Source organism: Protopterus annectens, chromosome 4.part0 (genome assembly GCF_019279795.1).
Source record: "Protopterus annectens isolate FY-2018-M chromosome 4.part0, PAN1.0, whole genome shotgun sequence".
Lineage (NCBI taxonomy): Eukaryota > Metazoa > Chordata > Ceratodontiformes > Protopteridae > Protopterus > Protopterus annectens.
The window spans coordinates 651568910-651591957 of NC_056733.1; the positions used below are offsets into that span (position 1 = coordinate 651568910).

The window sequence follows — 23048 nt, forward strand, 5'->3', positions numbered from 1 at the left end:
AAACTGTTTTATACAAACCCAAAGGAATCTGGTCAGACACTGTCCTCCCCCCTTCATTGCCTGCTCCTCCAAATCCATCCCTTAGTTTTAGAGCTGGAAGATTCCTGCATCTGACTTGTCTCTATCTCAGCCAGGTCCCATAGGTTCCTTGAATGCAATGTCTGCCCCGAGTGTTTCTGCCCAGTTTGGACCAGGAGGCCTCTAGGAGCAGACACACTTCAGTCGGGTCTGTGAAGCCATTTTAGATCTCTGTGGATCTGATCCTGCCTCTGGGGGCTTTGGCTGAGGTGTGTTTGGCTGCTACCTCTGCTTTGGAGCTTCGATCTTCTGCCATGGAGATTCCTTCAGCCCAGTCAACCCTCTTGTCAGATACGGGGTGTTCTTCAGGGCAGGGACAGACTGCCTTTGAAGTCATGAGGAGGGTTCTGACTTCATCCCAGTCTAAGACAGAATCCTCCTCAGATCTTCCTCCCAGTTCTGGCAGGTGTCTTTCGTACAAACCCTGTCCACAGGACTGCAGAGACCCTAGTCCTCAGGCTGTCCAATGCAGGACCCCCCCCACTTCCGAAACCTCCCCAGACTGTCCCACTGAGGTGGTCCCTCTGAGGAGGACCTGCAAGAGGAAGCATCTTGACTCTTCAGATGAGTCTATTACATCTGATACTGACCTTGATAAGGCAGAAGGGAAGACATCCTGGAAATTTTAAAGCAGAGAGGCGACTGGCAGCCCATATCCCCTTCAGCTGAGGACTCAGTATACCTGAAGGCTTTCAGGTCTTGCCGTTTGACCTCTTGGGTGACCCCTCCTTCCAATGAGCTTATTGAATTATTGTCTCGGAATGCTTGGGAGACTCCAGACATCATAGAACCTACTCCTAGGAGGCCATATACGTACATTACTGCCCCAAAGGATAAGCCATTCTTAACAAAAGGTGTAGTAGTTGATGCCATGGTCGTGGTGGCAGCCACTAAAAAGAAACTGAGACCAGTTTCTCTAGCCATACTCCGAATAAGGATTCCAGGACTGTGGATAGCTATGGGAAGCGCGTCTTTTCGTCAGTGACCTTTACCTTATGGTCTGTGACCTACCTTACCCGCTTAACCAGATTACAGAGGGACCTGTTGAAGGAACTTTCAGACTCTGTAGCTGACTCGGTGGTGGATAGTCAACGCTCGGCTCACCATCCTGAAATTCAGTTGTAAACTCTTCCATGGGACTATCTTACATAGCAGATGGAACGAGTAGGGCAGCAGATTCAGGCATCTCTCTCAAGAGGCAGCCTAAATGCAACTTTGCGATTTCTCAGAGCCCTTCAAGTCTTCCTTCATTATAGGTTCATACTAGGCTATCTGCCCTAGGGCATTTATAAGCCTAGCCAGAATGTGTTTGGCTTTCGCCACCCATTTTAAATTAATTTTGCTATGCCCTTTTTTGAGGTTAGTATACTGTGCCTCTGTCTAACAGTGACACAGAAGTGATACCCGGTTTAAACCTACGATCTCCCATCCACTCATCAAGATTCCTCTTGAAGAGAGTCAATGAGGGACTCTGCCTAACCTGGACTGGGATTTTATTCCAGAGTGAAGGGAGCCTCTGGGTTATGAATCTGTCCCTCCAGCATGTCCTATTTATTTCAGTGCTGAGGTTTAAGTCTCTCAAGCGCGTAGCTCAATGGGATTTGGATTTTCTGAGGTGCAGCATGTCCATTAATTCCGGGTTGGACATGGCTTTATACGTCAGGCACATATCGCCCCTGAACAGGCGGTATGCCACTAAGTAGAGCTGGAGTTTCTTTAACTGGGCAGCATATGGCATCTGTTTGAGCCCTTTGATCCTCTTGGTGAGGTACTTTTGGGGTCTTTCCAGTTGCTGCAGGTGTCTGGTAAGGTACATCCCAAAAGGGGCATTGTACTCAATTATGGGCCTGATGAGGGATGAGTAAAGAGGCACGATGACCTCTCCTGATCTAGATGTGAATCCCTTCATGATTAGGTGGGCTATATTAAATGTTTTTCTAACCACTTTGGCCACATGGTTGTCAAATGAGAGACTGCTATCAACTTGGGTCCCCAGGTCCCTAATTACTTCTTCTGTACTTAATGGATTACCACCTATGTGGTAATTTGTGGGCACTTTGTTTTTGCCAAAGGGGATGACTATACATTTTTTGGCATTTAGCTTGAGGCCATGGCTCTGGCACCAGTTGTCTGTTTCTATGAGGCCCTTTTGGAGGATGCTTGTGTCGGCTGGAGAGTCGATTATGGCACCCAGTTTGCAGTCATCTGCGAACTTGTCAGCCACAGTCCTTCCGTGTTGGCCTGTACCTCTGAGAAATGTATACCGAACAAGAGAGGCCCCAGGACTGAGCCTTGTGGGACACCACTTGTAACTGGTTTGGAGTCTGACATAGCTCCAGCAATTCTAACCATGTGGGTTCTGTCCTTGAGCCAGTTTGCAACCCATCTAGTGACATAGGGGTTTATATTTAAGCTGGTGAGCTTATCTATAATGCGCGAGTGGGGTATTGTATCAAAGGCTTTTGCGAGGTCCAGGTAGGCTGTGTGGACCACCTTCCCCTCATCAATGGCCTTGGTGACTGTTTCAAAGAAATCAACCAGGTTTAAGAGGCAGGATCTGTCCTTAACAAAGCCGAACTGGGTAGGATCCTGTGTCTGTAGGTCCCCAATATCTTTATTTATGAGGTTCATGATGATCCTTTCCATAGCTTTGCAGACCAAGCTAGTCAGGCTTATGGGGCGATAGTTTCCAGGATCCGTTGAGGCACCACCTTTGTGGAGAGGGACCACTGTTGCTGTACGCCACTCTTTGGGTACATATCCTGTAGTAAGGCTGAGATTGAACAGTAGTTTTATGTTTGGGTTTAGCTCTTCTTGGAGTTCATGTAGACGAGCCGGGACACCGTCTGGTCCCATTGATGCTGTGTTTTTTGCTTTGGAGAGGGAGGCTCTTACCTGAGAATCTGAGATGTCAGGGGCAGCACTCTGCTAGGATAGATATTTGCCCTTTTGGTGGGGGGGGAGAAGTTTGCGCTGAACCTGTCAGCTAGGATGTTGGCAATGTCTGTGGGTTCGGTGTATTTTTTGTCATTTTGGACTAATTCTGAGCATATCTGGGAATTCCCACCCAGGTTCCTAACATAACTAAAGAAAGCCTTGTGATTATCCTTAGTGTCCTGTGCAATTTTTCTCTCGAAGCTGGCCTTAGACGATTTTATGAGTGCCTGTAGTTTTTTGCTAATACTGATCAGAGATGCCTTCCCTTTTTGGGATTTTGCTCTATCATTTAGTAGCTTCCTCCTTTTATTGTATAGTTTGTTTATGGCTGGGGTCCATTAACGTCCCTTTTGATGGCGCTTCTCTTTTTGAGGCTAGAATTAGTCGTTTACCAGATGTGAACAGGAGGGAAAGACCTTGTCTGCTGTCGGAATGTGTTTTTCCACACCTACCAGACTCTTTCCTAAAGGTCAGAGATGTAGCGGAAAAATGTGGTTCAGAAAGTCAGAGGTCTTTCTAGAACACATGGGGTGAAAGTTCCCCTAGAGGCAGAAGGGGGAACAATAATGGAAGATGCCATCCTCATGGCAGGGGAAGGCATGCAGAACTAGGGCTCCAGAGAAATCTTCCTTTGGTAGATTGCCCGACTGCTCACCTCTGGAAGTAGTCTGGGGGCGATTGTCTCTGCACCACGAAACCTGGCAAAAGATGACAAATGGGTGCCAGGGGACAAATCCTTCCCTTCTCCTTTCCCACTCCCGTAAAGAAAATTGTTCCAGACATTCCACCCAGTCAGAAGGAACAAGTAATATTAGAAATTCCAAAGTTGCTAAGAAAACAGAGTCATCCAAGAAGTCAACGCAGACTAGAGAGGATGCAGAACTTACTCTAGATTCTTTTTAGTTCCAAAAAAAACATGGGACTGGAGACCCATCTTGGATCGCAGCAATCTAAACAAATCGGTGAAAAAGACCAAGTTCTGGATGGTGACACTGCAGTCGATACTTCCATTCCTGGAAAAAGACAGTTGGATGTGGTCTATAGGCCTTCAGAATGCATACTATGACATATGGATGGAAAGATGATCCAGAAGGTTCTTGCTGTTCCAGCTAGGAGCCAGTCACTTCCAGTTTTGAAGACTGCCCTTTGGTTTCACTGCAGCCCCCAGAGTGTTCACCAAATGCAGGTCAGTAGTGGTGGCTTACCTGAGACACCTAGGATTCCGGGTGTTTCCATACCTGGACGACTGCCTCATAACTGCCCAGACCAGACATCATCTGCTACAAGCCAGGGACTATGCTCTACAACTCTGTTCCTCCCTAGGTATTTCCATAAATTACTAAAATCTGCTCTACAGCCATGTCAGAGCTTGGTTTTCATGGGAACAGAGATAAACACAACTACAATGATGGCAAAACTTCCACAAGACAGAATAAACTATCTTCGCCATTATGTAAGACTGTTGCTCAGAAAGAAATGAGCTTCTGCCAAGCTAGGTGTCCTTCTATTCATACGCTGCTGCATCCATAACATGAGGGAGTCTGCCTCTGGTTGACTCGTACGTCCTGCCATTCTACAAAAGATAAATGCTACTGCAAAGGTGCGCGTGATGGCCCGTATCACTCTGCACACGGCCATAAACGGACGTCTGGTATAAAGCAGACATCAGCATGCATCTACCTCAGAACTTTTCTGCCGCCTGTGTGACTGCCACCTCCAGTTGTTGCTCACTTAAAATAGTGACTTTGTGCTTGTCTATTTTCACATAGGTACCCATAGGGGTTCTTGTTACTTTCTTGCTACTGTGTTATGGGTTAATGTCAGGTAGAACTGGCAAGTGTCTGTTTGGAAGGCAGATTCCACATAGACTCAGATGAGCTCTGTCTATTCTGTCAAGGCCAAGCCAATGACCACACCACTTTTAAGATCTAAAACTCTTAGGAGCCATCTGACCACTCCAAAACCTACGTAGAGAATCAGCGTTTGAAACGCTTAGCGAAAGACATTGACCTGACATCGGGAACTTCGGAGGAGCCACCCACGTAAAAAGGCCATTTCAGTGGTACTTAAGGACAGTCTGGAAACACCTGCATCTTCTAGAGTTTATGGTGTCCCTTCTTCCTTGCCTGTCCAGTGAACTAAAGTGGTGGATTGCCAAGATGTATGGCAATCCAGGTCTCCCCCTACAACCCCTTCCCCCCTGATCAGGATCTGTACACAGATGCTTCAGACTCTGGTTGGGGGGCAGCCTTCGGAGACTGGAGAGTGAGGGACACATGGACCTGTCCCCAACAGAGGGAACGCATCAACATCGATTTAATGAAAGCCTTGATATTTGCATTCCAAATCTTCAAGGCTCAAATCTTCCCAGGAGTGCTGAGATGATACACAGACAACACCACTGTACTGTGGTACGTCACCAAAGGGGGAGGGGCTACCTCCTATGCAGATTAGCTCTGCAGGCATGGAAGATAGCCCAACAGAGACTAGTATCCCTCTTACCCATCTACTTACCCACTACCAAGAGAGTGATGGCAGATGCTCTAAGCAGGTCCATGACTCCATGCCATGAATGCATGTTAAACAGGGATGTGTTCCTGGACCTGGTCCATCGATGGGGTATACAGCAGGTAAACCTGTTTGCCTCTCTCATGAACAGACAACTCCCAACGTATTGCACCAGGGTACTCACCTCGGCATGGAAGGTGGATGCTTTTCCCTTCCCATGGAAGTGGATGTTCACTTATACATTCTCCCTCTTCTCTCTCATGCAAAAAGATCTGCTGAAGATTGAGAGAACAACCTCAAATCTTGCTGGTGACCCCCTTTTGGCCAAGGCAGCTCTGGTTCCCCCTTCTACATCATCTAGCCAAGGGGAGTCACCACAAGTTACCCCTCAGGATGGACTTACACAGGAGAAAGGAATGCTCATACACCCCCAAATATCTACCCTGAATCTTACATTGTGGGTGCTAGGGCATTGATTCCCTTTAGACACCTTTATACTAAGGATGTGCTTCAAGTTCTGCAGAAGGACAGAAAACCCACTACCAGAAAATCCTACCTCTCCAAGTGGAAAAAGTTTTCTGTTTGGTGTGTAAAACAACAACTTCAACCACTGGCTGTAGACCCTCCAGTGGTTCTGTCTTACCTGTGCAAACTGATGAACACTGGCTTGTCATATTCTTCCATTAAGGCACACCTATCTGCCATCTCAGCATGTTTGCCTCTCTCCCCTCCTTTGGCTTCCAGACTAGAAGTCAAGTTCTTTTTAAAAGGGGTACTACATAGCAGACCTCCAAAGAAGCCTATTCCCCCTTCTTGGGATCTTAATTTTGTATTTGAAAAGCTGACCGTACTGCTCTTTGAACCAGCTAAGGACTGCACTCTCCAACATTGCACATGGAAAACCATTCTTTGGTGGCCATTACTTCAGCCAGAAGGGTCTCTGAACTGCAAGCTGCCATGGCCTCTTCCCCCCTGTTCAGTTTTCCACAAGGAAAGGATTTGCCTACATACTAACCCATCCTTCATGCCCAAGGTAGTTAACGAACTTTCCCTTAATCAGACCTTCAATCTTCCTGTCTTCTTCCCTTCACCACAGACCTCCAGCGAAAGGATCCTCCACTCCCTGGATGTACATAGACAACTCGGATACTATTTGGCCTAAACAAAGTCCATTTGTAAGTCAGATAGGCTCTTTGTCTCTTATCACCCAAGAGCCCTGGGACACCTGTTTCCAAGCAAACCATTTCCTCCTGGATCTCTAAAACCGTTTCCTTTTGCTACACAGCCAGTTGCAAAAGGCTACCCTTCCCAGTAAAGCCACATTCCACTAGGGTGGTGTCTTCCTCTGGGGCCTTCTTTAAGGTTTGAATACAGCTGCCATTTTAGAAGCAGCTACATAGTCATCTGTTCACACCTTCACCAAACACAAGTCGTTTGTTATTTCCAGGTCCAGAGCAGGTTTTGTCAGGGCTATTCTTCTTGGCTTTGTGGAAAATGTCTGTTCTCCCTCCCTTTCCTCAGCAGCATGAGCTTTTGCATTCTCCATGTTATGGATACAGCCACATATGAATGGAAGGACATAGTATAGTTCTGTAAAATCTTACCATAACTTTAGATGTCCTTCTTTTCTATATGCTGCTGTATAGTTTCCCACCCTGCCTTCCCCCTGATGCTTGCCTGACTCCTGAGTACCCACTCCATAATTGCTGGTTCCGGCAGCATCCAGTTCTGAGGTAGATGTGTGCTGCTGTCCACTTTATACTCAACCTCTAAAAATAAAAAAGGCAACTGTAGAAATTGAACCAAGCACGTTTAATATATTGAGCGCTTTCATCCGCCAAATGGCTGGACTTCTTCAGAATATGGAAACACACTTAGCTTAAATATACAGAAGACCTAACCCAGATGAATTAATTAACACGATTGACACATCAATGATTGATAAATACAACACTGATAAGAAATGTATGAAAAGCATAAACAAGTTGATATACAAGAAACGTACTTAAAAAAAAAAAAAAAAAAAAAAAAAAACAGTTAAAAACATATATACAAGGCAAATAGCAGCAGGAAGGTGAGTGCTTAAATGGCAAACATTGATCTAAGCTTGAGAAAACTGGCAATGGAAATAACATCATTCAGGCCCAGGGAACATGCAGCATTGCATCTGAGCTGCCACCTGAGCTTGAAAAATTCAAGGAAAATATCACGGGGACCACCTCTAGGATCAAAATCAACACTATCAATGACAGAAAATTTAAAGGAATGAGTTGGAAAATGACTCCTGAGTACCCACTCCATAGTTGCTGGTTCCTGGTGGCATCCAGTTCTGAGGTAGGTGTGTGCTGCTGTCTGCTTTATACCCGACCTCTGTTTATGGCCAACGTTCGCTGAGTGATACGGGCCATCACAGGTACATTTGCACTAGTATTTATCTTTTGTAGAATGACCGGAAGTACGAGTCAAACAGAGTCAGACTCCCTCATGTTATGGATACAGCAGCATATAGAAGAGAAGGACATCCAAAGATATGGTAAGATTTTACACAACTATACTTTCTCCAGGTACTGGGAAAAATGGCTACTTCGAATTGTTCTCATTCCCCTAGCTGGTCTCTACGTGAGGATACTTCAGTGGTTACATTCGACACAATGGTCAGTCCTAGAACTTCCTGTAATGCACAAGCTCAGAATACCCAATTCATGCAAACAGGATCTTCTGTGGTAGATTTTCTTTCTTCTGGTATCTCAAGGCAGTCACGGTGACCATGGACACTTCCCAGATTTTGGGGGGGGGGGGCATTATCTCAGGAAGACAGTTCAAGGTATCTGGCAACAACATGAGGCTCATCTGCACATAAGCATCCTGGAGATGAGGGCTGTGCTTTTGGCGTTGCAAGCATTTCAAGACTCCCTCCTCCTGGAAACGATAGCAATCCAATCGGACAACATGTCTGTGGTCTGGTACGTAAATAATCGAGGGGGGACCAGATCTAACCCCCTTTGTCGAGAAGCCCTGAGGGTCTGGCAATGGGCAACAGCTTCCAACCACTTTCTGATAGGCATGCACATCCTGGGGAAATCCAGTGTAATTTCAGACAAATTGAGCAGAGCCATTTTATGGTTGGATGAGTGGTCCCTCAGTCAGAAAGTTGCGGAAGAGACCTTCCGAAAATGGGGTCAGCCTTGCTGCAATCTCTCTGCATCGCCCACCAATGCCAAATGCAGGAATCACTTTGCCCTGTTCCCTCCTGCAGGAGAGTCACCAAGGGATGCACTTCCTCCAGCCCCCCCAATTCCCAAATTTTTGCAGAAAACCAGTTTGTTGGAGGCGACAATAATCCTAATTGCCCCCCTATTGGCCTTGCCAAGGATTCTGGACCCTGCTCCATACCTTCTAACTCGCCCATCAGGAATGGTTCATTCCAACCTGAACAATCGCAAACTAACAGCTTGGCTCTCCAGTTCCCCTGATCGACAGGTTTCCCCTCCTTTCCTCTCCATTTAAACATATTTTATTATCTTCCCATAAATCATCTACATGAAGTCTGTAAAGAGGTAAATGGAAGAGATTTGTTGTATGGCCAACAGCAATCAGACCCCTTTACCACACCCATACATTCTATTCTAGAATTTTTGGCAACATTTCAGTGAAGGTACTGAGTTCAGTTGGCAGCAATTTCAAGTTTCCATATAGGAGAAAACAGTTCTGAAATCATGTCACACAGACTTTGTAAGGCATTCCTAAAAGGAACTACAATAAGACCACTATACAAAAACCCGTCACCACCCTGAGGTCTAAATTGCGTTTTGTCAAACATTATCTTTCCTACCTTTGAACCGTCTTCTACCTGTGACTTGACGTATCTCTCCTGGAGAACACTCTTCTTAGTGGCTATTACTTTGGCTGGGAGAGTTTCAGATTTGCAAGCCTCCATACCTAGTTCTTCATAAGGACAGTGTTTCTTTACACACTTACCCCTCATTTCTACCTAAGATTGTGTCAGAAAGTAACCTCAATCAGTTTATTGAGCTGACAGTTTTCTTTCTAAACTTCCAAAATAAAGGGGAATATTCATTGCATCTTCTGGATATTCATACATAATTACGTTTCTACGTGCATAGAACTTCAGAAATAAAATCAACTCTGTTGTTTTGATATTAGAAAAGGCCAACCAATGTCCAGAGTTACCTTATCCAAATGGCTTTCCCAATGTATAGTCTTCATTTACAATTCTAAGAACAAAGCCCTTTCTAACCCTGTTAAGGTACATTCCACTAGGTCGGTAGCCACATCTGCAGCCTTTCAAGCTAGGTTACCTTTGCATAATACCTGCGCTGCAGCAACATGGGCAAAACCACATACTTTTATTACTCATTGCAAAGTGGATTTGTTCTCAGGGAGTAGAGCCTCTTTTGGTTGTATGCTTCTGAGGAATATTTTCCCATGAGCCACCCAAGAATCAGGCGCCTCGGGAAGCGGTCCCATTACTGAGAATAAAAGTGAGATTGACAACATTGCATAATAAAGTTATGTACTTACTGTAACGTTTCATGTTTGTTGTCCATCTTGACCTTTATTCCACAACCCAGCCTCTATACTTCCTGCTTATACTTCTGGGAGACCAAGTAGTGCTAATTGGGTATCACAGGACTCTGTAGCCTCAGAGATGACCTTTTCCCTGTTAATCTGTTAAAGCAGCCAATTTATATGACTTACCAAGGGCAAACAAAACCTGAGGAAGTTATGAAGTTGCATTATGGGTAAAGGAGAAATGCCCAAGAGCTTTGCTGAAGGCCTCAAGCTTTTGAAATGGCTGAGATGGATCCGACCCATGTCAGTAAGAATAAAGGTGGAGATGGAAAACACACATGGAATGTTATGGTAAGTACATAACTTCTTTTTATATCAGATTGTACTGTTATAACTGAGGAAATGTATATATTTTAACAAAATATGCTGGAAGGGAAGGAGTTAAGCTCAGCCCAGCTTACCTTAGAAAAATAGCATGGAATTAAATTACTTGGTTTAAGCCATAAAGATTTTTAAATTAAGTGACTTGGCTTAGGCCTTAAAGTTTTTATCTCACATGCCTGAATGGAGCCAGAGATGCAGTGTCAGGTCTGGGATCCTGCTGTTATTGTCTTTAGTGGTAAACTAATTTCTATGCTGGGGTGCCAGAGAATGCCTGGTTAGTCTCTACAAGAAGGATGAAAGTATTGGAATTGTTTTACTGTCTCCAGATGCCTTAGCAAAGTTTTAGGTGTGTATTTTGCCACATCTGTGCTAGATTCTGGCTCTGTTTCTAGTCATGGGAGTAGTTTGGGAACCACAGAGTCAGGTGTCCAGATGAGATGTCATTCTATAGCCAGCACTGTAATTGTATTTAGATATTAGTGAGAGATGTGATAGTGGCACTCGGGACTCTGTTTTTTGGAACCTGACAACAAAGATCACTCATCCACTTCATCTTGCCTTGCTCTGGCCAGTAAGTAGAGAACAGTAATTCTTCAGTTAGAAAATATAGTGAGATTAAATATTGTTTTTCTGGCTCTTTCCATCTGTGTTACTTTTTATACGTCCTGTGAGTTGAAACTGGCGTTTATTGTAAATAAATATTCAGTATTTTTATGTTTTCTATTTTATTATTGATTATCAAATATATCTACACCTTTCAGTGTGGCTGGTCTTTTAGAAAATATTTTAACCCTTGGGAGTAATTGCGTTTATTTGCTGACACTGGCTTCATGATCCTGAAAGTCTTGCCGTTAGCCAAACAGTATTAAATTTACTAAGAGTAATTGGGTACCCTGGTAAGAGACTTAAAGTAGCTGGCAGGTGGCAGGGAATCGACCTTATGGTCTGGGCAGAGGAGGCATAACTGGTAAATCTGTGCCAGCCTTTCCCGTGTGTGTGTGTGTGTGTGTGTGTGTGTGTGTGTGTCAGCTACGTGGAACAGGGACACAGAGCACTGATTTCTGCAGAGAGAAAGATGAAGTCATACTTGGGGCCTGGAGAAAGAAACCCATCCCCAGGTCTGGAGTGTGCTCGTAATGAAAAGTGTGATTAGTGAGTAGAGCTGCATCTGAAAATACTGTATGTATCCATTTTTGTTCTAAATGAACATTCCTCACTGGCATCAGTGGTGAGGATTGAGGCTCCTTGATTACTGGCCCAGAGGAGGGACATCACATATTGGTGAGCAGTGATGTGGATATTAGTTGAACTTCTGTAGCCTGTAAGCAGTTGTCACTAAAGGTATGTGTACTATCAGCAACCACAAGGTAAACATAGTTTCATTTTTCACAACAGTTTTATTTATTTTTGTTAGCTTGGTTTAGGCAGGGAAAGCAAGCAAAGATATCAGCGGAGGATTTTGGCAAGCTGACAGGCAGTGAAGCTGTTGGCTAAGGTGTGCAAATCCAAAGGAACGGTGCATGCCAACCTGACTAAAGAGCAAATGACTTCAGCTTTAATCACAGCAGCAGCATTGACCAGCAACCAGGAAGGCAACCAGTCTGGTGATAGGAATTTGCAGCTCGCAGAAACCGAACAGTTCACATTTTCCTCAAAGGATTTAAAAACCCATCTGGAGTTAGAGACTTGAACTGGCGGCCAAACATTTGGAATTAGAATCAGCAGACAGACTGTGGCGTTTGGAGGCTGAAGAAAATGAGCAGCAGCATCAACATGAGAGGGACATGCTGAGTCTTCGACAGGAACATGAAGGTAATGGGGAAGGGAACAGCCAAATCCCAGTAGCAACAAAGGTCAGTAAATTTCTTCCACCTTATAAACAAGGTGATAATTTTGATAGTTTTATTCATATATTTGAAAGAGTATGTAGACAATATGATGCTGACCTAGGGCTCTGGGTAAGGTTCCTGACTCCCTACTCCATGTTAAATCTGTAACTGCTGTTTCTAAATTGTCTGATACTGATTGTTTAAATTATGACAAGGTTAAGCAATGTTTATTGGAATGTTTTAAGTTAACAACTGAAGCTTACAGAAAAAAAGTTTTCTGAGCATAGACATAAGGCAGATGAAAGTGTATGTGATTATATTGCTTAGCTAACCACTTATTTTCATAAGTAAGTGAGTGGGTGTTTGGTCACCACTTTTGAAAGACTGGCAGACCTTGAGGGAGCAAGTCCTTAGCAATTTGCCTGATGACAAGAGAATCTTGTTGGCAGACCAGGAGTGTAACTCCGCAGATGAGCTGAGGAGAAAGGGGGATCTCTACTTAGCAAGCATGACACCACTGCTCAAGAAGGGGGGGATACCCAGTACTGCACATTGATATAAGGGAACCCATGGTGGGCAGCCTAAACCACCCCAACAACCAGTAACCGGGGAAGCCGCTAGTTCAGATATATGGCCAGAATCAAGGTTTCTATGTTTTAAGTGTAAGGAGAGGGACCGTGTAGTCTGCAGATGTCCACTGAAGCAAGGTGGTGAACAAAAGGTAGAAAGCCAACAATTGGGAATGACAGTATGCCAGTGGCAAGTTGTCTGGAGACAACAGGGTACCAAACTATCACCGGAGTTTATATCCTGTCTTAGTGGATGGAAAATGTGCCACTGCTAAGAGAGGGAGAGCCTCTGACATAATTGTAAATCCTGCAGTGGTTAAAGAGCAGTACTCGCTTGGGCAGTCCACTCCAGTCAGAGCTTTGAAGGATCCCATTCCAAATAACATTGGCCAGGGTTTACCTTGACTGGGAGGGTGAAAAAGGAAGCAAGCAAGTAGATGTGTTTGAGTATATTCCTGCAGATGTCTTAATAGGGAATGATTTTGGTAATTTAGTACCTTGTGTGCATGCATTTACACTCAGTCAGGCTTGAAGACAAGCATGTGGGTGTGGTAGCCTTGGGGGAGACCCAGACAAACCTAACACCTGAAGTCAGTGCTGGTGAGGTGGCTATTTCAGGGAGGGAGCAGTGAGCCTGAAGGTGAACCACAGCTACTGGTAGGTACTGATGTTCCCTTGGGCAGGGTGAATGCAAGGGCAGAGTTGAGTGGTAATACCCAGGCTGACAATGAGGCACCACTGTCAGAGGGATACCAGACTTCTGTGGAAGGGGAACTGGGAAGGGTCACAAAGGTAGAGTTGAGACGGGCTCAGCTCTCGGACCCTACATTATGGGGCTTGAGGGAGATAGCTGAGGAGACAGCTGGTTCTCAAGGAAAAGGGGAGTCGTATACTGGAACAAAGGCTTATTGTATAGAGAGTGGTCCCCTGAGGGGAGGGCTAGAGGGTGAGGTAATACAGCAGTTGGTAATGCCTAGAACCTACCGTCTGGCACTTCTAGCCATAGCCCATGACATTCATTTTGCAGGTCATATGGGCATAAAGTGTACCAAGGGCTGTATTATGCAGAACCTTTATTGGCTTGGGATTGCAAGGGATGTAACAGGATACTGCAGGACCTGGAAGAATACCAAAAAGTAGGCAAGGCAGTAGACAAAGATCCTTTTATACCTTTGCCTGTGATCGAGGAGCCATTTCAGAGGGTAGCTATGAATATTGTGGGGCTTCTGAATACCCCAAGTTCCACAGGGAATTAATATATCTTAGTGGTAGTATGTTATGCTACTAGATACCCTGAGGCGTGGCTCTGTCCTCCATAGAGGCAGAGAAGGTGGCAAATGATTTGTTAAATATTTTCAGTAGAGTAGCTGTCCCAATAGAAATACTGACAGAAGTGCCAATTTTATGTCAGACCTGATGGCTTGTCTGTGAGAATGCTGTAGGGTGAAGCACCTAAAGACCACCCACAGACTAATGGTTTTGTGGAGAGGCACTAAAGACCATGCTAAGGGCATTTGCAGACCAGTTTGAGAGAGAGTGAGACAAATATTTGCCCCATCTGCTGTTTGCATACAGAGAGGTACCCGAGGAATCCACAGTTTTTCCACCCTCTAAGTTGCTGTACGGGCATAGGGTGAGGTGGGGCCCTTGGATTTGATTTGTGATGAGTGGTAGGGTTAGTGTGATTTCCACAAGGAGTCTGTTGTGACATATGTCCTAAACCTCAGGACAAAGCTTAGGGAGCTCATGGGCTTGGCCCAGAAGAACCTGGCAGGAGCCCAACCGCAGAAAAAGGTCTGGTATGACAAGAATGCTCGAGCCCAAGAGTATGCTGTGGGACAGTGGGTTATGGTGTTCATTCCTGTCAGAGATAGTAAGTTGCAGCAGCTTGGGAAGGACCCTTCAAAGTGGTAAGGAAGGTCAGTAATAACTACATCATTGAACTGCTGGGCAGGAGGCAGGGGCACAAACTGTACCATGTTAACATAGTGAAGCCTTACCATGATAGGAAGGCCCTTGTGCTGAGTATTTGCAGTGGGTGGCAGGAGGAGTCTGAGGGGGATCTGGTGACTGATGATCTCAGTGGAACAGGTAGCAGTGTCCCCAGGTTCGAGAAATCCAAACAGAGTTTGGAGACATGTTAACAGGGAAACCTAGTACCAGGAGTGGGTTCAACAGTGCCAATACAGATGGGATCATCCTCAAGACAGGCTATGGGTTAATGTATTCCCAGACAGGCTCATCTCTCTCAAGCAGTGTTTCTCCAGGTTCACTTTTGAAAGTAGCTTGAGTCTTCAATGGGGGGAAAGATGTGACGATGTGAGGAAGTGATAGCTATGCCAGAAAGAGTAGGGCAGTGCATGTGTAACATATGCTAGCTTAGCTAGCTGGAGTTTTGTAAAGATTTTGTCATTTGTATACCAAACTTATTTCTAGAGAGGAGTGTGCTAGCAATGTATTTGTAAAGCTGCTTGTGTTAAATATGTCAACAGTGGGTCCTGCTGGACAGAAAAGGAATGTGCATTTATTTCAAACTGTACTGTTGTAACTGAGGAAATGTATATATGTTAACAGAGGATGCTGGAAGGGAAGGGGTTAAGCTCAGCCCAGCTTACATTAAGAAAATAGCTTGAAATTAAATGACTTTGTTTAGGCCATAAATATTTTATCTCACAGGCCTGAATGCAGCCAGAGATGTAATGTCTGGTCTGGGATCCTGCTCTTATTGTCCTTAATGTTGAACTAATTGCCACCCCGGGGTGCCATAGAATGGCTGGTTAGTCTGTACAAGAAGGATAAAAGTATTGGAATTGTTTTACAGTCTCCAGATACCTTAGCAAAGCCCTAGGTGTGTATTGACATATCTGTGCTAGATTCTAGTTCAGCTTCTAGTCGGGTGACAAGATGAGATGTCATTCTGTATAGCCAACACTGAAATTGTGTTTAGGTATTGGTGAGAGATGTGATCTGAAGTAGTTACTTCATTTGCTCTGCAACCTGTGGGTATCGGATCCGACTTCAGATCCGAGCCGGCAGCTTACCAAGCTCCAAGATCCGAGCTCCTAGCTCCTCCCCCTACCCATAATCCCTTGCTACCAACCACATTACCACAGATCGTTTTTTGCCGCGGCTGAAGAAGCTTTCCCTTTGAAGAGCTCCTGGCTGGGTGAGATCGTTTCTATCTTAACTTCATCCTAAAGTTTCAAAATCGTGTGTGTGTGGTAGTAAACCTTTTTCTACCCCTTTTTAGTGCTAGTTTAATTTTTTCTGGTACAGTTAGTTAGTTTTTCTTTTGTCACTCCCCTTCCCCCCTTAGCATTTGGGTGTGTGTGTGAGTGTTTTAACATGGCGGAAGGGCCTAAGGCCATTTTTTCCAAATGTACTGAGTGTGGCCACAAGCTTTCCCCAGCTGATGGCCACACTCAGTGCGTTTTGTGCCTGGGGGCAGCTTATCTTTCAGAGGCCTGCCAGATCTGTGCGGCCTTTAACCCCCGGGCACTTCGGGATAGGAAGAACAAGCTGATCCTGGCGGTTAAGCTCCCCCAGGAGTCAGCTTCTTCTTCCTCTCCCGTTCGGGCTCCGGCTTCCTCAGCGGCCTCGGCGCACCTTCTGCACACCCTCTGTTCCCTCAGCTCAACCCGGGACTCAACCTCCCACTTCGGGTTTGAGCTCTGGGGAAACTAGTGCCTCCTCAACTAAGGAGAAGAGGCACAAGGATAAGGAGGGACATAGATCCCATAAAAGGCGGGCTGAGTCTCACCCCTCGGCTCCGCCAGTCTCCTTCGGGGGTCTCCGGATCCTTCTCCTCTCGGCTCCGTTCGCCTAGCTTCTCGCCGGAGGAGGAAGATCGGTCTCCCTCAAGGTCGTCGAGGCGGCCCTCCCGGCCCGCCTCGACTACCTCTTCCAGGTCAACCAAAAGCATCTCCGAAGCGGATATGGATCGGATGATGCGTCGGTTCTTACAGACCCAAATGCAGATGGGGGTGCTCTTGCCTCCCCCCCCTCTGGGGGGGAGTGCGGCCCCCATGTTTGCCCCGATCACTCCTTCTCCGACTCGTTTTCGGATCTCGGAGTCATCGGATCCATGCCCATTCGGACCCAGGGATTTGTCTGCGCCGATAGCGCTGGTCTCTTCGACGCCGACTATGCCCTCGAGCTTGTCGGATCCGAGCTCTCGGGGCCGAGGGCTGAGCGTCGGATCCGAGGGAGTTGTATCTTCGGAGCTGTTGGCTTCGGAGTGCACCTCTCTCTCGGCACCGACTGCTTCGGCTCCGACCCCGATCCCTTCCTCGGAGCCGAGGAGATTGCTCTCAGAGGCTGGCAAGGGTGATTCCCCTTCGGCTTTTGAGGTAGTGGAGAGGGTACTGTCGAGATCCTCCAGATCCCCAGTTCGGGCTTCGGATCCACCCGTACCCCCACTGTATGAGGGTCTATCTTCCATCATCCGACCATCGGGACAGCCTGCCCAAGCCCTCCAGCTAGTTCCTGTTGAGGAACAACAACCCGTGGACGAGCCCTCTTCGGATAGCCCCACCGAGGAGGTTCCTCGGAAACGTCGGTGTAAAAGGAGGCTCTTGGACTCCCCTGAGTCCGTTACCACCGACACGGACTTAGATGATTGGGAGGGTTCCCCAAGGTCACCCCCTGAAGATGTCTCCTTTGGAGACATCATGGAAATGTTGCGTATTAGAGGGGGTGGTCTGCCCAAAAACCTTCCCTTGATGAATCCGTGTTCCTGGAGGCTTTTGAGGCAGGCCCATCTACTTCCTGGGTGTCCCCTCCAGCCGACCCCCTGGTGGACTTAATTACCACCAGGGCGTGGAAGGAGCCCGAAACCGTGGAGCCAATTCCTAGGCGTCCCGATAAAATACTGAGCCCCCCCCCCCCACAGATAGGCAATCATGGGCCAAAGGATCCCCTGTTGATGCCATGTTGATGGCGGCGGCCACCAAGAAAGAAATCGCTCAGGAGAGTTCTCTGGTCCACCCGCCAGATAAAGAATCTCGAGCGTTGGACCGGATTGGGAAGCGGATGCTTGCTTTAGCGACCTTTTCTATAAGGGCGCTGAACTATATGGCACATACCATCAGGCTACAGCGAGACTTGATCAAGGAATACGCTGCAGCCCCCCCCCCCCGGAGTCCATGTCGGTCGGAGACAGGAATGTGTTTACGACACGAAATGGCCACTCTGAAATCCATCTCCAATACGTCTATGCGGCTCGTCTCTCATGCTTTGGAGGGAGCCGCTAGAGCCAGCAGAACAGGGGTCGTCTTACGACATTACACCTGGCTCCGTCTTTGCGACTTTGCGGATCCCTTCAAGGCATCCTTCGCGAACGCCCCCTTTGACGGTTCTGCTCTTTTCGGCAAGACCGTTTGTGATACGCTGGTCCAAAGCGAAAAGGACGGGAAGACGCTGTCTGCCGGAGTCCACTTCTCTAGTCCCCAAAGATCCTTCTCCAGGAATCAGAGGGGACAAAAGAAGCTGTGGTTCCGCAAGTCTCAGCAATCCCATCCAGCTGTGGACCACTCGTCCTCTAGAGGCAGAGGAGGACAAGGTGGACACCGGCCCAGAGGCAGAGGGGGGGCCGCGTAATTTCGGGTCTAGAGAACCTTTCTCGGACAGACCCGCGCAACAGCCCTGAGGGCTTGCCCGACTGTCCCTCTCTGGAGGCAGTCGGGGGGGGGGGCGGTTGACGGAGCACCTGTCAAACTGGGAGTCCCTTACAACGGATCAATGGGTGCTCCGTATCATTTCCAGAGGTTATTTCATTCCTTTCCTAAATCTTCCCCCCAAAACCAGACACCTCCCCGATGTCCCACCCGATCAGAGGGAGGCAGCTGCTTCAGAGATTTTGAAACTGCTAAGAAAAAGAGCCATCCAGCCCGTCCCCCCAGATCAGTACAGATTGGGTTATTACTCAAGGTTCTTTTTGGTGCCAAAGAAAACGGGGGACCTCAGACCCATCTTAGGCCTTTCCGCTCTGAACCTGTTTATACCCAAGGAAAAGTTCCGGATGGTCACTCTTCAATCTATCCTCCCCCTTCTGCGGGAGAATGACTGGATGTGCTCCATAGACCTCAAGGATGTGTACTACCACATCTTAATGGACAGACGATCCAGGAGGTTTCTCCGCTTCTGGCTCGGAGCCAATCATTATCAATTCAGGGTTCTTCCATTCAGCCTCACCTCAGCCCCCAGAGTGTTCACCAAAGTCATGGTGGTGGTTGCAGCCCACCTGAGACTTCAGGGCATTCAGGTCTTTCTGTACCTAGTCGACTGGCTCCTTGCGCGTCCTGGCGACCAACAGGCATCAGCTCTCTGTAGCGAGAGATTACGCACCGACTCTAGCCCACAACCTAGGCATTTCATTAAACCTGCAGAAGTCCTGCCTGTGCCCCACTCAAGCCCTGGAATTCATAGTGGCCAGGTTGGATACTCAAATCTCTCGAGCTACTCTAACATCAGTCAGACTGAACAGCTTGTCTTATCAGGTGTTAGCCCTTCTCCGGAGTCGTCCTCCTCCAGCGGAGTTAGTCCTGAGGGCACTAGGGTCTATGGCAGCAGCAGTTGGTCTTTCCCTCAATGCCCGTCTGCGAATATTACAATGGACCCTTCAAGTCCAATGGTCCCTCTTGCTCCACTCGTTGAACACGCCGATACTGCTGAGCAGAGTTTGCAGGGACTACCTTCTTTGTTGGTTGCATGCGCGGGAACTCAGAGAAGGGAGGCCTTTTGTGATCTCCCCGGTCGAAGCCACGTTGACCACGGACGCTTCTCGCCTCGGGTGGGGGGGGGGGCATTGTTCAGGCAGATCCATTCAAGGCACGTGGACTTCCCTAGAGACCGCATTGCATATCAATGTCCTAGAGATGAGGGCGGTGCTTTTGGCGTTGCAAGCTCTCCAAGACCTTCTTCCCCTGGGGACTATTGCGATCCAGACAGACAACATGTCTGTAGTCTGGTATATAAACAAACAGGGAGGAACCAGATCCTACCCCCTGTGTTGAGAGGCCATGACAGTTTGGGAATGGGCGATCTCCACCAACCGTTTTCTGGTAGCAACGCACATCCTGGGACGATCCAACATATTAGCGGACAAGCTAAATCGGGTGCTTCTCACTCCGTACGAGTGGTCTCTGAATCCATCTGTTGCGAAGCAGATCTTCCATAAATGGGGTCAGCCTCGCTGCAATCTTTTTGCTTCTCCTTTAAACACAAAATGCAGAGAGTACTTCGCAATAATTCCCCCCAGAGTGGAAACCCCCAGAGACGCTCTAGTCCATGCTTGGCCTCCCGGGCTCCTTTATGCTTATCCCCCCCTTCCACTCATGATGAAATTCATTCAGAAAACCTGTCGGTTGGGGAGCAGAGTTATCCTCATAGCCCCATTCTGGCCTTGGTAGATCTGGTTCCCCTTTCTTGCGGTCTCACAGTGTGGCTCCTCCGTGGATTCTGGATCCCAGTCCAGAACTGATCTCTCATCCCGCGGATTGCCCAACACTGAACCTGGTCAACCTCAAGCTTGCGGCTTGGCTGATCCAGTTCCATTAATGGCTAGGACTCCCGGTATCTCATCTCCCATTAAGGCCATTCTGGTTGCGGCTCATAAACCATCTACCAGAAAACTTTACAACAGTAAATGGAAACGTTTTTCCATTTGGGCCGAAGATAAGGGCTTGGACCCATTTACTGTCCCTATTCCGACCATCCTGGACTTCCTCTCGTTGATCTTTCGACAGGGAGCAAGCGCTTGTACGGTTAAGGTGCAATTGGCGGCCATCTCCCATTTTTATGTGGGTGATGGCATAGGTTCCTTAGCATCTACAAAGTTGTGCAAAACCTTCTTACGAGGCATCTTCCTTTTAAATCCACCGATAAAGTCTGTGGTTCCCCCATGGGATCTCACTCTAGTTTTGCAAGCCTTGACGAGTCCACCTTTCGAACCTGCGGCCTCAATTCCGTTGAAGTTCTTGTCATGGAAAACAGCCTTCTTAGTGGCTATTACTTCGGCCAAAAGGGTTTCAGAATTACAAGCCTTGTGTATGAAACCTCCGTACCTTATCTTTCACAAAGATAGAGTGTCCCTCAGGACTAACCCGTCTTTCTTGCCTAAGGTTGCTTCAGAAGCAAATATAAATCAATCGATAAATCTACCAGTGTTTTTTTTCCAACATTTCAGAACAAGGGAGAATACACATTACACAAATTGGATGTACACAGACAGCTGCGTTTCTACTTGCATAGGACTAGAGAGTTTTGCAAGTCGGACCAGTTTGTCTCGTATGCACAATCAGCCATGGGTAAAGCCATTTCCAAAGTCACTGTAGCAAATTGGATCCGTCAGTGTATTATTCAGGGGTATATATCGTATGGCAAACCAGCCCCGGTTAGTATCCGTGCTCATTCTACAAGATCTGTAGCCACCTCAACAGCCTTCTGGTCTAGGGTTCCAGTGGACGACATATGTTCAGCAGCTACTTGGTCCTCTTCTCATACATTCATTTCTCATTATAAATTAGATGTGATTTCGAGAAGTAGGGCTTCTTTTGGCTCCACGGTGCTTCGGAATATCCTTCCGTAAGGACCACCCAGGTTCTTATAAGGTAGCTGGGGACTCTGTCCCACAGGTTGCAGAGCAAATGAAGTAACTACTTCAGATAAAGAAGTTGTGTACTCACCATAACGTTCCATCTGAGTAGGTACTTCATTTGTCTGCAACCGACCCCCCCCCCCCTGCCATCCCCCGAACCTTTCGGGACTTTCTGATCACCTTTGCAGTTGATTTTTCGTGTTTCCAGGTTGGTAAGGCAAAAAAAAAAAACGATCTGAGGTAATGTGGTTGGTAGCAGGGGATTATGGGTAGGGGGAGGAGCTCGGATCTTGGAGATTGGTAAGCTGCCGGCTCGGATCTGAAGTCGGATCCGATACCCACAGGTTGCAGACAAATGAAGTACCTACTCAGATGGAATGTTATGGTGAGTACATAACTTCTTTATATTGGCACTCAGCACTCTTTTTTTGGGAACATGACAACAAAGACCACTCATCCACCTCATCTTGTCTTGTTCTAGCCAGTAAGTAGGAAACGGTAATTCTTCAGTTAGTTAGAAAATATAGTGAGATAAGTTAAATACTATTTTTATGTATCCGAGTCTTTCCGTCTGCTATTTTTTTAAATATTTCCAGTGAATTGAAACTCTTGGGTTTTATTGTAAATAGATATTCAGTATTTTCATGTTTTGTATTTTATTAAATGTATCTGTCCCTTTCATTGTGGTTGGTCTTTTAGAACATAGTTTAACCCTTGGAAGTAATCGCATTTATTTGGTGATACTATGGCTCCATTGCCATTGGCCACACATTGCCATTTATATAGATATTAATTTTACTAAGAGTAATTGGGTACCCTAGTAAGAGCCTTAAAGTAGCTGGTTGGTGGCAGTGGGTCTACCTTATAGTCTGCAGAGGTGGCTTCCCAGGTGTGTGTGAGAAAATCAAATCAAATCTTAGAGTCTCTGGGTCAGCTACTTGGAAAAGGGACACAGCACTGATTTCTGCTGAGAGAAAGGTGAAGTCTTATTTGGGGCCCGGGGGAGGAAACCCAGTCCCAGGTCTGGAGAGTGCTCCATGTGTGCTATTAAGGGAAATTGTGCTTGGTGCAGAGAGCTGCATTTGAAAATACTGTGTATATCTACCTTTGTGGTGTGGTGTCGATTGAGGCACCTTGATTACTGGCCCAGAGGAGGGACGTCACAATACTGGTTTGCAATTCCAGCGAAAACAAAATGAGCATTAATGTGAGTTGCTGAATGTTTGTAGCATTAAACTCATGCTTGCACCTAATCACTTAAGCGTTTGCATACATCATGTAAGCCAGAATGCTTAGATTAATCCTTGTAGCACAGCAACACGAGAGAGAGAATGTTAACCAGAAAGGAAGGGTGGACTTCAGGAAGTTCACTTCTCAAGGTGCAGATGACTTGAGATACATTTCTCATCTAATTTTTAATATGATCTGCAATTTAATCATATTACTGTACAAGTACATGTCTTAAGTTGTACTGTTTTGATTTATTCACAATTAAGTACTCTAACAGCCGTCACTTTTCAGTTCTAAAACATGTTTTTCTATACTGTTAGCATGTTTTTCTATGCTGTTTGAGTGAGTGTTCATCACCTTTCAGACATTTGTGCAGCAGAGTAG

General features: G+C 46.5%; 1 protein-coding gene across 1 annotated transcript in view; it reads left to right on the forward strand.

Moving 5' to 3' along the window:
• Nucleotides 1–23048, forward strand: part of LOC122799503 (MLX interacting protein) — a gene marked incomplete in the record, with an annotated part of 1086811 nt that overhangs the window by 794358 nt on the left and 269405 nt on the right.